Raw genomic sequence first — 9,799 nt, 5'->3', positions numbered from 1 at the left:
TATTTCAAAAAGGTTTTCAAGAAGCAAAAAACAGTCAGAATTTACAGAACTAGACCAAAATATGAAGTGCTGGATGACTGTGGGTGAAGGGAAAGACTTTGGCACAGGCTTTTCAGCAAGACAGCCTAGCCCAGGCTCCTGGCCAGGCTCCAGCTTTGGAAGCTGTCCTCAGACTCCTCTGAGATGACTATCGGCCCCTCTTCCTGCTCCAAGCTGTTGAGCAATAAAGCTCTGAGTTGTCAAACTGATACTGCTCTTTGAAGCAGAAGTGGCTGTGATTCAGTCTTTGGTGAAATAACCCTCCCAATACTAAAACTCCCTGAGCTCCTCTGGAATTAAAAGCACGATCATAAATACAATGAATTTGTTTTGTTAAGCTTTTTGGTGAGTATTTGTTTGTAATTATCTTTACACTTGTGATATCTCATTAGTAAGGACTGACCACATGATACGGGAAATCCTTCACTACAAGCAGGAATAGGGTTGTGCACTCCACAGCTGCACTTCAGTAGCATGAGCAATATTATGAAAAATGGTTTTATTCTTTCACCATGTCATTTCAGTAAAGCAAGAGGAAAGAGGAAAGCACTTAAAAATTGTGAGACTGGCAAAGGTGAACTTGAAAGATTCCTCCTTCCCCCATGGAAGCACTGCTCTCACTATGCCAGCATTTCTTCAGCATCCCTAAAAGCGAACCAGGATATCCTGTGAATACTGAAACTAGCTCTCTCTTGCCCAACAACCACGTGTTTTTTTTGTTTTGGGGTGAGTTTTTTGTGTTTGGTTTTTTCTCTTTTTATTTTGGTTGGGTTTGGGGGTTTGTTTGTTTGTTTTGGTTGGTTGGTTGCTTGTTTGTGTGGGAGTTTTTTTTTTGTTTTCCAAGGAGATCAAAACTTGACACTTATAATGTTTTGTTTCCCAAACCAAATTCAAACTTCTGGTCACCACCACCTGTACCTCAGCATGGATTTCTTCTGGCTGTCTTCTCAATTATCCCACTAGAAAGCTTTTCCCCTCCATAACATTTCTTCATTTGCTAAAACATTTCTAAACCAGCATTACTCCTTTCCACATTCTCCAAGTGATGCTGTCAGGAACTTACTATCAGTGTCTTTGTGAATCAAAGCCGGTATTTTATACAGAAAAACAAAGAGTAAAGGCCTAGCTTGACTCCATCTTTCTTAAAACTAGCATTGTCATACAACAAAGATGACTAACAAGAGATGTGCTCCTATTTTCTTTTTCTCCTTCTTACCACTGCCTTTGCTACAAGAATGAAAGCCACACTATCGTATCTGCAGCAATATTAAGGTGACCGAGGACACAGCTGCCCTGGTCCAGGGGTGCTGGAGGGGATCTGCATTTTCAGAAAGATCTCTGAGGTGCACAAACTACCATGATAATTCAGTTTCATACAAATTGATTGTAAAAGAGAGAAAGGCAACTGAACTAACCATACCTCAAAGTTGTGCCGAGGGAGGTTTAGAATGGATATTAGGAAAAATTTCTTCACCCAAAAGGGTTGTCAAGCACTGGAACAGGCTGCCTGGGAAAGTGGTTGAGGCACTCTCCCTGGGGGACAGATACAGCACTCAGAGACATGACAGAGTTTAGTGTTGGGCTTGGAAGTGTTGGGTTAATGGCTGGACTTGATCTTAAGAGTCTTTTCCAACCTAAATGATTCTGTGTCTCTGTTACTGAATTAACCTATAGTTACACCTATCTCTTAAGAAACAAAGCATCCATGAGACAGAAATGAGACAGAAAAAGACAGTTAATCATCTAAACAGCTAGAAATAGAGAAAAAAATAGCTTTTGTACAAAGGGTTTTCTAAGGCCAAGTTTCTTTACGTAAAGAAAAGCAGGTCAAAACTACCCAGTCTTTCTGATCTAAAGCATATTTCTGGTTGTATTACAAAAATTTGTTCTTTGGGATACACCCATTGGGAAGTTCCAGCATTTTTGGTCATGTTGGCTGTCAAAAATGCATAGAGCTTTGTTGGTGGGAAGGACCATTTTCTGTTTCCAGGCTCAGACTCTTATTATAGCTTAGATCAAACCCTGTAATAAAACCCTCTAACAGCCGCCAATTTTATCATATGCAAATACTTAAACTTCTACTGAATCCCCTAGCCTAATCAACCATCTACAGCCTTACTTCCCCTGAGAACATTGCCAGAGGTGCATTTGTTCCTCGTCATTTCATGTTCTAGGCATAAACACAACGCAAAATTCAGTTGTTGTGTTCATCTTATGGCAGGAAAAGAACTACCATAACATCACAAGCTCGGAAGAAACAAATTTGGATATGTTGTTTTTGTCTGTAAACTGGATTTTAAACTAACAGACCCTCACAGTTTTGTTTGACTACCCCTGTGAAAGCTTGGAAAGAGTGTGCTGCGCTACTAGGTGCACTTGTAAGAAACCAGAAAACATCCCCCCCTCCCAGACCAAGCTGGCTGTGGACTTTCTTTGTCCCCCTCTAAAAAAAGACACTAAGTCCTCTGGAGGAAGAGGGCACTGCTGCGTGTCCAATGGCTGTACCAGGCTAGCAGAGGCTGCTGCAGCTATGCTACTGCAAAATACATGTCATTTCTCATTTTTGCCAGAGAAGACAACTCATGAACAGTGACAAGGCTGCCATTAGGAGTGTGATGTTTCTGTGTTACACACCAGCTCTCTAGTCAGCTATGAAAAGGAAGATATCGTAAAAAGAAACCCAAGCGAGATCTATTGCATGAAAACAAAATGCAAAATGGCACATAAGGAAAAACAAAATAAAAGAACTTTTCCTTTGCAACACCACCTTTAAACTTTACTTAAGCCTTATTCATTTGGTAAATCAAGGAAGCTCACAGACTCCAGGTGGAGCTGGGATGAGTGCATATTGACAGTAAGAGTTTTCTGTTAAGCCATGTCACTATCTACTGGCAGATCACTGAGATTTTTTTTTTTTATTAAGGAGGCAGCAGATAGCCTTCTAACCCAGACCTTTATTCAGAGTGTGGATACATACAGCAGCCTACAAATACCTACAAATCTGAGAATTCTTAAGAGTGACTTGAGGCTGCTTCCCAGTCTCAGGCTGGCCAGCCCTTACACCTCTTCTTCTCTAGAGAGCTGCTCCCTTCTCCACAGCAGACCAGGACTCCAGCCCTCCCTACCAGGTTCTTGCCCCAAGACCACGGGCTGAAGAGCAGAAGACTTCTCCTTCTCATCCCTTAGCACTTCCCTGACCAGCTATAGAACCTCCTTGCTCCTCACCCCTCCTTTCCACACTTTTGCAGTTTCAAGCTTTTTATCTCCAACAGTCCCCCACAGCAATTAATCACTTTCAATCTGTGGCTCCCATTTTGCTTTGTTTTATGACTGATACTGCACAACTGGATGTAAGTTCCTTAGCCTGTAGCTGGTGGAGGTAACCAGATCCCCTTCTTAGCCCTTTTGCCTTCTCCTCTGCAGGTGCTTGTAATCTGGCTCAGGAATCCCCTAATAAAGCGGCCAGTGTCCAGGACAAACTTTTTAATAGAGTAACTGTAATATTTTATGGGAAACAAACGAAAAACCAACCAAAACCCCAAGGAAAAAAATGCACCAGCAGCCTGCAGCAGCAAAAGACAGTCATTTGCTTTCTGAACTCATTTACTGTCGAGTAAATTATGAAATAGAATTATATTTCCAATTCCTGCCTCCAAGGGAGCAGAAGGGAATCAGAGGGGAAAGCATAGCTCCGGAGAATCAGATGTGGCTGCAGTTTTCAACTGTGCTAGAGAAATCCTCTGACAGAAGCACTACCTCCACCAGGCTGTGGGCTCGGTAGTAAGCACCCAGGGTTCAGTTGATTCACTCTGCTCAAAACCACTCTGCCATTTTCAGGTGAAAGTTGAAGTAGCTGGAGGTTCGTAATCAAATACGTTGCACTTTATCCTTTTACTTTCATTCTTTTTATCACGCACGTCGCCAAGACACATAGGAAAACCAAGACAGAACAGTGATAAAAACTGAAAATAAAGACTTTTAACCTTGTAAATAAGTGCTAAGCCTTGCTAGTGACTGCAGCGTTCCTAGCGCAGATAAACATCGCTCCCTCGTGTGGTTAAAGCTCACTATTGCTAATTTAGCGGTACTGCAGATCTTTGCATGAAAATTTAGGGAAGAAAGGATTATTCGCCTAGATTTGCATCTCAGTGCACAGTCACATACGAGTTGATGCATGCAAAAGTATGAGTACAGTAATACACCTTGCACAGAGTTCACTCTGAATAGGCAATTTCACCTCGTATCTGTGTTAAAAGGCTAAAAAACTTATCTCCCTCAAAAGGCTGATAGAAACAGAAAACAAAACTGGGATCTTTTATGGAGAAATCTACAACTCCATACAAAAGAGATTGTAGGGGTTCGAGTTTTTCATATGCAAACACTGATTGAACTGTTGCTCTCTAGATAACTAATAGTTAAACTCACAGACTAGCTTGGAAATTAAAGATGTGAAACTACCTGACCCCTTGACAGGATTAACACACATCCTTAAATCTCTTCTCAGGGTGTGCAGAATCCTACACAAGATTTTCTGTGAGAATTTCAAGACTTTGGGGAGTCCAGAGACCTCATCAATTTTTCTGTTAGTTCACCTGAATGGCCATTATAAATCCAACATACAGTGTAATGACAGAGTTCTTTACTGCATCTAAGTATACATGTGTTATTAGTGCTCTTTAATAGAGCCGCACTAATGCATTCTAAAGCCTCAGAGCCCTCTCTTTTGGCCTGGTTTCCAACTTGATAGCAAAACAGAGGATGCCTCTCATTTTGTCTCAATGCAGTGGACCCTTCTTTATACAGCTTAGCACAATAAGGTTGCATAAACAGGTCCCCTTGGACAAAAAAACCCCTTCAAAACAGTACTACTTCCAGTCGAGCTGTAATTTAATCAAGAGAACAATTAATTATTTTCTATGCTTTCATTGCTAACAAATCACAACATATTTAAAAAGTTAAGTACATTGGAATTTTTATATGAAATATCAGTGTGCAATAGATTCCTCCCCAAAACCACTGGAGAATAAAGATGGGAATAGAAGACTGAAATTATTGAAATTTGTATTCTCTAAATCAATAGCAAGCTATTTGAATAAGAAAACATTATTTCATTATATAGTATGCTTATTCACAGGAGTAACAGCTAACAAGTATTTCCAGCTGATATCAGGAAATGTTCAAATTTATCTAAAATACATAGCTACTGTTATGTGTTGCAAAGAATGGCTGGAGATTAAGAATTAAAATACCTAGAACATAGGACATACAACGCCATTTAATCCCAGGCAAAAAAAAAAAAAAAGAAAAGAAAAGAAAAAGAAAAAGAAAAGAAGAAAATATGCTCTCAGGGACTTTTCCATCCCACATTCTGTAAAACTCTTTCATAATATTTCTTGCATTCAGAGTGCAAATGTTCTTGAAAGAGAAAAATAAAGAGAGCATAAAGGTGATATTTGGGGAACAAACTCCAACTACGTATGTCTGTGCTTTCCAGGAATTTGCAGCTGCTTTTTTTTCCCTCAGTAGTGACTGCAGCTGATCTTGTTCTCAAAAGAAAATAGACCCATCCCTACAGGAGTTTCCCCTCAAGCAGCCTCCCCAGTCTCTCCCCTCCCATCCTTAAGGAACCATAATTCAAGCTTAAATACTTTGGAAATAAATTCATTTTCCTGCAGCAAAGGAAGACTGATGCACAAACATTAGAGCAATCTAATTTTAGATCATTCAGACAATACACTGGATCCTTACGCGCATTTATTTAAGGCTATTTATAGTCCTCCAGACGCTGCTGGAAGTACAGTCGTCCATTGTGGAGCTACTCCGCTGTGCCCCGGTTTGGGAGGGAGAAAGGGAGGGAGGGATGGAGGAGGCAATCAAGAGTCTGATTGTTCTGGGGAACACAGGTATGGAGGTGTTGGATGAAATGTTCATTTGCAGCCTGAACGGAGATCAAAAGGTTCAGCTGCTTAGCAACTCTGCTGCTGCCAAAAACTGTAGGGGCACTGGAGAACTTGGAAGTCCCAAACCGCACCAAATTACAGACTCGGATACAAATGCTGCTCATAGCTCCAGGCATGGAAAAGGGACCATGTGCCAGAGTGGGGGGAAAAACCCTGAAAAAGTTTTTAGTCCTCTGGGGACACTTTTGGAGTAGTATAAATGGATATACTGTACCTCAGAGCCTGAGTGTTGAAGTCAGCAGTTCCCTTGAAGGCATGTGACTTCCAGAACAAAGTTCTTCTTTTTTTGTAGGCACTTGCAAGCTCATCTAAACATTGGCACCCCATAGTCTCTAGGCCTTGGTTATCAGAAGGCCTCTCAACCCCAGACCTTCTTCAATTCTTCTTTTTAATTTGTCTTAAAAGAAAACACAGTTTCTGGCTTCAGATTACTTTTAACAACACATCTAAGGCAACATTTCCAGTGCACACATCCAGTGGTTGAACTATAACTCATGCTCAGTTCCATGGTATTACAGAAGACTTTGGACCATCAGCTCCAGTTCTCCTGCTGTAAAATGAGAACTCCAGTTAGCCTTGTTGGACACATGGATCATCTTTTATCACATTTAGATGCAAGTCCTGGGGCCACTAGCTATTCTAGAGCAGACATGCTATTTTAACTCAGTGTCATTCAGATATTGAGGTCAAAGGATTCCCAGTTGAAAGTATGGAAAACCCTAAGCACTACAGCACAGCATCTTGTTTTCATTACAGTATGCCTTGAGTAGGAAAATCTGCTTTTGAAGTTATTAGTGATTTTTGACAACCTTCCCTATGAAACTGGCCATGCAGAACACAAGGCCTTACTGTTTTTCTTTAGAGCAGCAACTGCAAGGCACAGCAGATAAAATACATTTGTAGGTCACAGATCCTGAAGTCAGTGTCCCAGTATCCATGTGAGCTAAATATGATCCACTATTTAAAGAGAAGTATGTAGGAAGTTTAAAATGACTATTCCAAGGCTCACAAAAAGACTGAGATCTTTGCTATCAGATCTAAGTCTGCCCTTAGAAGTATTAGCCAGATGATGTTGGGGTGATCAAACCATACTGCTTGGAACTCCAAAAGATAGCTCCTCACTGGAAGAAAACAACTTTGCATTTTATGAAATTACCATGGACAAAGATAAGATACTAGTAAAATGGGAAAAGGACAAAACAAACAAGCATAACAACTAAACTAGCTCTATCTTGAAGATTTTTGTTTCTAAAATTATGTATTGTAAATTAGTTATGATCCTTTAGGAATCAGCTGATCTCCAGTGAAAGAAATCCAAGCTACTCCCAGCAATGAGGGCAGGCCAGCAGCGCTCCTGCCGAAAGGGGTAATTTGTTACACTGCCTTCTTTCAAGACCTCATGATCCCAGACCTTTGAAACATCCAGTGCTTGCTCCTGAAATATTGCAGAACTAAGGTATTATGGCCACTTCCAGCCATACACTTGCATATAAATGGTACTATCGAAAAACACTAGATAAATCATCTGAAAAGTGTTTTGATGGCACCAACAAGAACAACAACAGAGAACAACCACTGCATAGGCACTACATTAGAGACAAAACCAAGAGGCCACCAGAGAGTGAGCATAGCTGAGGAAGGCCAGACTGCATTCAAGATAAAGTCTTTCACTTCTGTATTGGTAAGTTACTGTTTATTTTCCCTATTGTATCACTGATCAAAGTCCTGAAATGAATATTGCAGCATTCTAGGAATACAGTTATGCAACTCAACTGATGTGTAAACTCCTGCAGCAAAACTACCTAAGATGGGATGCCATCCAGAGGGCCTGGGCAAACTCGAGAAGTGGGCCCATGGAAATCTCATGAGGTTTATCAAGACCAAGTGCAAGGTGCTGCACCTGGGTTGGGGCAGCCCCCTGGTGCCAATACAGGCTGGAGGATGAACAGATTGAGAGTAGCCCTGCCAAGAATGATTTGGGGATGGTGGTGGATATTCTCAGGCAGATGGTGTGACTCTTGCGGATGGTCCCGCGCAGGGCAAAGAGCTGGATCCTTGTGGGTCCCTTCCAACTCAGCATCTTCTGTGATTCTGTGCATGAAAGGCTGGACGTGAGCCAGCAATGTGTGCTTGCAGCCCAGAAAGCCAATTGTGTCCTGGGCTGCATCAAAAGCAGCATGGGCAGCAGGTCAAGGGAGGTGATTCTGCCCCTCTGCTCTTGCGAGAATCTGCATGGAATGCCACATTCAGCTCTGGGGTCCCCAGGACAGGAAGGACATTGACCTGTTGGAATGAGTCTACAGAAGGGCCACCAAGATGAGTAGCAGGATGGAGCACCTCTCCTACAAGGAGAGACTGGGAGAACTGGGTTTATTCAGCCTGGAAAAAAGAAGGCTTCAGGATCACCTAATTGCTGCCTTGTAGTACCTGAAGGGAGCCTGCAGGAAAGCTGGAGAGGGACTTTTTACAAGAGTATGCAGTGACAGGGGAAATGGATTCAAGTCAAAAGAGAGTAGGTTCAGATATTAGGAAGATATTCTTTACTGTGAAGGTGGTGAGGCACTGGAATAGGCTGCCCAGAGAAGTTGTGGTTGTCCCATACCCAGAGATGTTCAAGGTCAGGCTGGATGAGCAACCTGGTCTAGTGAAAGGTGTCCCTGCCCATGGCAGGGGGGTTGGAACTAGATGATCCTTAAGGTCCCTTCCAACCCAAACCATTCTGTGATTCTGTGATGTGAAATGTGTGTCAGAAAAAGGTGTTAAAAAACCCCCAAATCTAGAAGCGAATGAACTGTCAGGATCTACTTCCCAATAAACTTAAAACAAGGCCAAAAATGAAGCATTTAGGTGAACTAGAAAAGTTACATAAAAGATAGCACAGATAATCATATGTACAGAACCATTTCTGCACAAGAAAATACTAAATAGACAGGGAATCCTCAGGTTTGAAACAGAGAGGTCTATGAAATCAAGCATAGTACGAGAGAGACGAAGAGGGAATGATTATTCACTACTTGAGACTCACACAAGGAAATCATCAGGTTTAAAGCACAAGCCACAGGAAATACTTCTTTCAAACAAGGCATAGTTAAATTGTGTAACTTATTGAGTGTTGTGGATGCCAAGTATTTAAATGGGTTCAAAAGGGATTATACAAATGTATGTAGACTACTTCCATTGGTGGCTATAAAAAATTAAAAATAAAATAAAAAAACCCTACAGTTTTGATGCACCAGATGCTTCAGAAGTCCGTAAACTGATGACTGCCAGAAACTGGGGAGATGAAACAGCAGGACCCTTCTCACAGTTTTGCATCTCCTCCCTAAAGGGCCATGAATGCCAGACACTGGAGCACGTGGTCTTCTGGGTTTGTCCAGGATAGCAGCTCTTTGCAAGGGAGCCTTACAGCTGTGGAGACAAGAAGTCTGGCGGGGTCCCCTGTAAGAGGAACCTCCAGGGTTAACCATAGTTTCTCTTGAACTACACTGCAGCTCATTGTCATGACTTCCCTGACTTGGGGGGCAGAGAAGGGGAAGAGGGGAGAGTGAGAGAGCAGAAGCAACAAGTGTCAAGAGAACTATAGCACCATTCATGTTGCTTCTAGAAACCATTTCCTTCACCTTCTAAAAATTTTCCTCCAAAAAGCTTCTGAGACTTTTCTTGACAAAACAGACAGTTTACAATGTCTAAAAGGTTTTTTATGGCATGCTATGAACAAAATTTAAATACCAGTGCCAAGAATTAGAATGATTTACGTCATTCTCTTCAGGGTAGGGCATACTCTATCCTATACTCAGAGG

Source organism: Manacus vitellinus, unplaced genomic scaffold (genome assembly GCF_001715985.3).
Source record: "Manacus vitellinus isolate BGI_N305 unplaced genomic scaffold, ASM171598v3 scaffold_1_pilon, whole genome shotgun sequence".
In the NCBI taxonomy this organism is placed as follows: Eukaryota; Metazoa; Chordata; class Aves; order Passeriformes; family Pipridae; genus Manacus; species Manacus vitellinus.
The sequence above is the reverse complement of the archived record's forward strand: the minus strand, read 5'-3'. Positions refer to the sequence as shown.